This window comes from Indicator indicator, unplaced genomic scaffold (assembly GCF_027791375.1).
Source record: "Indicator indicator isolate 239-I01 unplaced genomic scaffold, UM_Iind_1.1 iindUn_scaffold_204, whole genome shotgun sequence".
Lineage (NCBI taxonomy): Eukaryota > Metazoa > Chordata > Aves > Piciformes > Indicatoridae > Indicator > Indicator indicator.
This window is the reverse complement of record NW_026539281.1, coordinates 51,230-58,125: the sequence shown is the minus strand read 5'-3', so window position 1 is coordinate 58,125 and position 6,896 is coordinate 51,230. Positions and strand designations below refer to the sequence as shown.

The window sequence follows — 6,896 nt, the reverse complement described above, 5'->3', positions numbered from 1 at the left end:
GAACATGGTCGAGGATGAGGAAAAGGTAGAGGGACTCAACACCTTCTCTGCCTCAGTCTTTGACAGTCAGACCAATTGTCTGCTTGGATACCCACAGCCCTGAACTGGAACATAGGGAAGGGGAGCATAATGAAGCCCCCACAGTCCAGGAGGAGGTGGTTGGTGACCTATTTCACCACTTAGACACACACAAGTCTATGGGGCCAGATGGCAAACACCCAAGGGTACTGAGGGAGCCACTTCCCATCATTAACCAGCAGTCCTGGCTAACTGGATAGGTCCCCAGCTGACTGGAGACTGGCAGGCATGGCACCCATCACAAGTGGTCTTCCCAGGGCTCAGTATAGAGCCAGTACTCTTTAATATTTTATTCAATGATCTGGAGGAGGCCTTTTCCAACCAAATCAATTCTATGACTCTGTAATTCTATGGTTTGATGAATTTCAGATAATCCCATCCACCTTCAGAGCATACTGAGCTAACTGGTTCCAGGAGAACCTTATCAAGGATGAAAGGTCAGAGATTCCTGGAATACTGGTCAGGCATCCTGGAGGATTAACATTGTTTGGTAAAGTCAGCAAAGTCCCCCAGACTGGTGCCCTGATGTTGAACTTACCTCATGATAATGCATTTTATTGGAAAAAACCACACCTCCTACTAGGGCAGCCCACTGCCTTGTGAATCCTGCCTGAGGCAAGAGCTAGGATTTGTCTTTCTGTCTTTTGCTTTCTTCTATGAAGGCACATTGCTGGCTCACTGTGAACTTGTCCCCCAACACTCCCAGCCCCTTCTCCTTGGAGCTGCTTCCCAGCAGGTCCCCCCTCCCCTGTCCTGGTGCCTGGGGTTGTTCCTTCCCAGGGGCAGGACCCTGCACTCACCCTTGTTGAGCTTCTGGAGGTTCCTCTGCCCAGCTCTCATCCTGTCCAGCTCTGTCTGCATGGCAGCACAGCCTGACAGGTGTCAGCCACTTTGGTGTCATCAGCAAACTGGCTGAGGGTGCACTCTTCATCCAAGTCGTTGATGAAGATGTAAAACAAGACTGGACCCAGCACTGACCCCTGGGGAATGCCACTGACCACAGGCTTCCAGCTAGACCCTGCCCCACGGATCACAACCCTCTGAGCTCTGTTCTTCAGGCAGTTCTTACCCACCTCACTGTCCACTCCTCTGACCACACTTCCTAAGCTTATCTGTGAGGATGTTATGAGATGCAGTGTCAGAAGGTCTGCGGAAGTCAAGGTGGACACCGTGACTGTTCTCCCCTCATCTACTGAACTGGCACCCTGTCAGGGAAGGCTATCAGACTGGTCTAGCACGAGTTCTTCTTGGTGAACCTGTGCTGACTACTCCTGATACTACTCTTCTCCTCATGGTGAGAGATGACCTCCAGAATGAACCGCTCCATGCCCTTTGGAAGGATGGAGGTGAGGGTGAGTGGCTATATTTTCCTGGGTCCTCCTTCTTGCCCTTTATGAAGTCTGGAGTGACATTGACCATCTCAATAGGGGATCCAACCATCTCAGAAGTGGGAGGACAAAACATGATGCCCTCAGAAGTGGATCCGGAGGGGGAAGAAATCAAATATCAGAGTATCACTTCAAAAGTGATCCACATCCTGTAGTCTGTGATGAGTTCCTGCTGAGGGTCTGAAGTCTTATAGAAAGCCCATGCAGAGAGCTCAAGTTGTTTGGGGAAAGGAAAAGCGTTTGCAGAGCATAAGGGAGGGAAAAGGGGAAAGCAGGAGCAGAGTGAGTGGTGTCAAAAGGAAGAAGGCACAAACACTGCCAGTGGCAGTGTCAGGAGCATCAGGCCAGGCTGTGGGAAGTCACCACGAGCTAGCTAGGTGAAGCAGAGTGGCGCAGCGGAAGCGTGCTGGGCCCATAACCCAGAGGTCGATGGATCGAAACCATCCTCTGCTAACAACTTCAGCTTTTGTCTTCCCTTTCACAGCCTCTGCCCCAAGCTTGTATCTTCCGTCAGAGGCGTTCCCAGCGCTGCAGTGCTCCTGCTTGCTGGGTGACCGTGCCTCCCCCTTCTCTCTGCTTCTGTCACCTTCCTTTCTGTTTGGCTTCCTAGGAGCCAAAGCTCTCAAAGTGACCCTCAGCAGGGCAGACAGGTCAGTGGGGAACACAGTGTGGAGGCCAGCATGGAAGACCTCCCAACCAGGCCACGGATGTTCTGAGCTCTCCCTTCTCAGCAGGCAGCTCAGTCCCCAACTTCTCAGCCACAAGCAATGACCTCCAGGAACTTGCGGATGGAAGGGAGGACAAGGCTAGTGCTACTCTGGGAAACGCCAGTGTGATTAGTTTAACCATCTGGGGATTTTCTCCATCCAATCTGTTTGCTGTGATGCCCACCCGTGGGTCCAGCCGGAAGCAGGGTTGAGCAAGTCTTTCCAATGAGCACTGCATTGGCTGTATGTGACTAGGTGTTGGTAATGGGGGTGTATGTGGGGAGGAGGGGGTGCTGTAGGGAGACCTGAGAGAAGAGCTAGCCTGTGCTAGACACAATCGGTTCCACCTCTACAGTGTGTCCACTGAGCCATCAGCAAAGTTGATAGCCCTTCTGCAAAACTGTATTCCAGAAAGGCTAGAAAATGCCAGGTAGAGAGAGGAGGGGAAAAAAAGGGTCAGAAAGAGCAGAGGGAAAATGCATCTTTCCTGTGCAGCTTTGGGTGGGTGGAATAGCCTGGAGTGAAGATGAGACTCGGCAAGAGGATGGTGTTTTGTGTTTGTCTTTTTGTTTTTCACTATGTGAATCTATTTCAATTTGCCATAAATTACCCTCCCCCCGAGCTGATTCTTTTCTGCCTAAAGCAATTTCTGCTAAGCCACCTCCTTGTGTTTGTCTTGAGCCATGAGTTACTGATCAGCTTTGAGTGGCCTGCAGCCCACTGAAGGTGGCGCAAGAAGTGAGCAGCTGGATGGGTGTTTGCCTGAGCTCCCAGCACCACAGGTCCATGCAGAGAGCAGCACATCCACTTGTGTTACTGCCTGTATTGTCCAGTGTGATGCTCAAACCCTGCACAATCCCTGATGCCGACGTGCCCTAGCTGGTGGGAAACTTGCTATCAAGGTCTCAGGTGTACCAAGCACACACTTGCAGTAGGAAGCTTGTGTGTGGAGCTGGTGGCAGCAGGAGGCAGGCCAGGTTGCAAGGCAAAAAACAAATCAGCAGAGGCGTTGGTGGTATAGTGGTGAGCATAGCTGCCTTCCAAGCAGTTGACCCGGGTTCGATTCCCGGCCAACGCAGCTGCTGTTTTCTCAAGCCGGGATTCCCACTTTTTTGTCTCCTGCTCCAGACTCTCATGCCGTTTCCTCCAGCGAGTCCAGCCCCACCAGTCAGAATACAAGCCAAGAGCAGCTGCTTGGCAGGCAGGCAGCGCTGCTGCTGGCCGGGAAACCCTTGCTCCTACTGGTGCCAGCAGCAGCCCTGGTTCCACAGAGCTTCTGCAAGCCTCTCTGTGCCCCTGGACTCCAGCATCTCTGCATGGAACTGGCTGCAGGTGCTGAGTTCTGCAAGCACAGTGGCAGGTTTTGTAATGTCCATTGTACAACCCAGGACTGGTGTCCCAGCAAAGGGACGAGATGTCCTCCCTTGGAGAGAAGCAACAAACTTTGCTCTGCTTTGCTGGGCAGGCTCTCTTCATCCCTAGTTTTCCTCATTTTCTCTCCCAGGGATTCCAGGTAAGAGTGCTGGTGAGAAATGATAATAGAGCATCAGCTGTTTAGGGCCCTGGACACTCCACTAAGACCAGGCTATTCCTCCTGCAAAGGTGGCTTCAGAATGGGCTTTGCATTTGGGTGTACCAGAGACAGAGGAGAGGATATTTAAGTCTGCCCAGAGCTGGACCTGCTGCTGGTTGCACCTAGCAAGAAAAGGCTATGGCAGGGTAAAGATGAAGATGGAGAATGCCAAGGCATATGCTGTGCTTCATGAGGCCACGCATGCCATCTGGGGACACGGTGGGAGGAGGCCTGTCCCCTGTATGATGTCTCCAAGTCACACTGGAGTGAATTTGCTCTCCATCCTTCTCCATCTTTTCCATCTCTCCGGGGCTGGCCGGTCGAATGTGGTGCTTCAGCCCCTTCAGAGGGGATGCTGGGGTGTGTAATGCCTGTGTTCAGAGCACAGTGTCACTGCCTCTGTAGCGATCGTCCCTGAGAAAAGGCTCAGTATGCACTGTTCCATGGTGTGAAAGCCTCTCTTTAGCTATCAAGACAACATATCTTGGGGACCTTGTGCCCCCAGCCCATATGCTGAGGAAGAGGGACCATGCACAAGAGCAAACTGAAGGCCACAGAAAGAAGGTCATATTCTGGGGTGTAAGGAAGCCATTTGCAGGTAGGAATGAGGAACAGAAGGAACTTCCTCACACTTACTGGTCTCTGCCACAGCTTGGGTTTTCCAACCTTGAGCCCAGGGAACAAAGGCAGATCCATAAGGAGAAAGAGTAGAGCAAACATTCAGGCCAGTGTCTTTTAAGTGATCACTCCTTGGGATATCCATAATCGTGCCCCTAGGCCTTTACGCTTCTTCTAACCAAGAGTCTTGTCTCAGCTTGGGAAGTGGAGAACCTGCTAGGAAGCAGCAAATCAGCACGTAGCGGGGTGACCACGGATATGCCCACATTCTTCCCTGGAAGTAGTCCACAGCTGAAATGACTTGTTTTGCTCAGCAAGCTCACTGCAGAGGCCTTCATGACCTGGCTTTGAGGAGAGGCACAGGGCAGGGAGCTAAAAGCTCACAGCCCTTTTTGCTGGATCAGGCACGGGGTGGCCCAATCCATGCATTTCCAATTATGGAGGGACATTGGATCAGTCTCCCACAGCACCAGGGAGTCATTGTGGTGTAGGAGAGTCTGGAAAAACCCCGGACTCCTTACTCATCCTGCTGTGAGCCTCAGTGGATGCTCAGCGTCCTGGCCTCAGGCATGCTTGGGGCACCACAGCTCCTAGGCTCAGCACTCTAGAAGTGCTGCTTTCCTCTAGGCTGCTTCTGCACATTAGCAGCATTCCCAAAACTGCTGCTGCTGCTCCTCTTGCCTTTTGGTGGGTGCTCAGGGGGCCATGAGACTCAGTGAAGTCTCTGTCTTGGTTCCTTGCACAGGCTGCAAAAATGTCTCCCTGGAAGCCTCGCTGTCAGTGTGCTTGCAAGGGCCTTGCTTTTCCCTTCTCCCCACTTCTCCTGCCCATCACCCTGGGTGGGCATTTTCTCTTTGAGCACTACAGATGATGCCTCTGCAGGTGGTGGAGGGAAATCCAGGAGGAGGGGGCACCTTGCTGCATTGCAGGACAAAGAGGAGCTGCTCTCCTGTTGAGATCATGAAGGCTGCAAGCCCACCTGGACATCCAGCTTCCACGGGGCTTCCCACTGCTACACTCCCCGCCAAGGCTCCTGCCTCGTTCTTCCTCCTGGCACAACCAAACCCTCCTCTGGGGAAGGGATCAAGGGCAATGGAGTCATAGAGCTGCAGCAGGTCAGCCAAAAGAGAGCTGCCCCCTGTAGTTGGCAGGATTCAAACTTGCACAGGGAAACCCCAATGGATTTCTAGTCCATCACCTTCAGCACTCAGTCACAACCACCTGTGCCAGGCCCCTGCCTGGTGGGCACTGCCCAGGAAATGTCCCTGCAGAAGAAGGAATCAGGCACACAGTGGCATTGGTGGGGCTCCTTTAAGGGCACCTGGCATGCAGACGTGAGCATCTCTGGCAGAATGGGAGCCAGCAGGCTTTCCACTTGCTGCTGGGAACAGACTGGGCCAAGAGAGACGGCAGAGGCAAGAGCCTTCGCTCAGGGGAAGATGTGCACCACCTGCCCCAAAGCTGATGAACCTCAGAAAGGATTGCTGAGAGGTTTTGCTGCTGCAGCACTAAGGAGAGAAAAGCCTCACATGGAACACTAAGCAGTGATGCTGGATAGTGCTTTGTGTGGAGGAGGCCTTGCTTCACTGCTGAGCAGCTCAGCTGCTCCTTGCCTCCAAAACACCTGTGAGTAGCAAGGTGCATTACCAAAAGGAAAGGAGGCACAAATCTGACTCCCAAATGCCAGGACTCAGGCTGAGATTCAGGCTCACAAAGGCCAGTGGTCCTTGCACAACGCAGCTCAACACACCTCTCCTTTTCTTCCTGCCACCTCAGGAAGTGGTGTCACCCGGGCCCTCTTCAGAAGCCTGCTTCTGTCCTCAGCCAGAGAAACTGCTCAGGGCAGGTGGTGACAAGCCTCAGCTTCCTCAGCATACAGGGAAGATGTGCTGCACACAGGGGCAGAAGAAATGCGATCAGATCTCACATGGCTGCAGAGGTGAGCATCAGGTCTGGCCCAGAGAGATTTCTCAGCACCATGATCGCTACGCTAGAGACACACTCCATGCTCCTGAGGCTTTTTGGCCCTTCTCTTGCCTACTTACTTATTTATGGTGCTTTGATATCAGCTCAACGAGCTCTGTACACAGACATAGGAAGATCAGGACAGAAGCTGGTGCTGCTTACAGAGCACTTCCCAAGTGAGGGAGGAGGCGCACAATCCACCATGAGTCTCCATCTATGCTGCACAAAGTCTTTAATGAGAGGGAACTAACACAGAGGCACAGAACAGAAACCAAGAAACACTTCTGCAGGCTTCAGGGAGGCACAGAGAATGGCCCAATTCCCAAGGACAAGCTCCACACTAAGAGCTTGCCTTTCCCCGTTCTGCTCTACCTGCTGGCAAGCCCAGCCCCCAAGAGCAGTCCCTAACTCCAGCCCCCTCCCCACAGCAGCAGCAGCAGCAGCAGGTTCAGCAAAGCAGAGGAGAAGGAGCCCTTTCTCCAGGAGCTCAGAGCAAAGCAGAGACAGAGGAGGCACAGCCAGGCTGGCCATGCAGCGAGGGGCAGCAATGGGCACAGGTCCCTGCTG

At 53.0% G+C, this 6,896-nt stretch overlaps 2 non-coding genes across 2 annotated transcripts; both read left to right on the top strand.

The window, feature by feature from the left end:
- The first annotated feature begins 1,847 nt into the window (after positions 1 to 1,847).
- TRNAM-CAU (transfer RNA methionine (anticodon CAU)) lies at positions 1,848 to 1,919 on the top strand. Its single transcript has one exon. It is a non-coding gene; the product is annotated as a tRNA-Met (tRNA).
- Positions 1,920 to 3,179: 1,260 nt separating this feature from the next.
- TRNAG-UCC (transfer RNA glycine (anticodon UCC)) lies at positions 3,180 to 3,251 on the top strand. Its single transcript has one exon. It is a non-coding gene; the product is annotated as a tRNA-Gly (tRNA).
- The last annotated feature ends 3,645 nt before the right edge of the window (positions 3,252 to 6,896 follow it).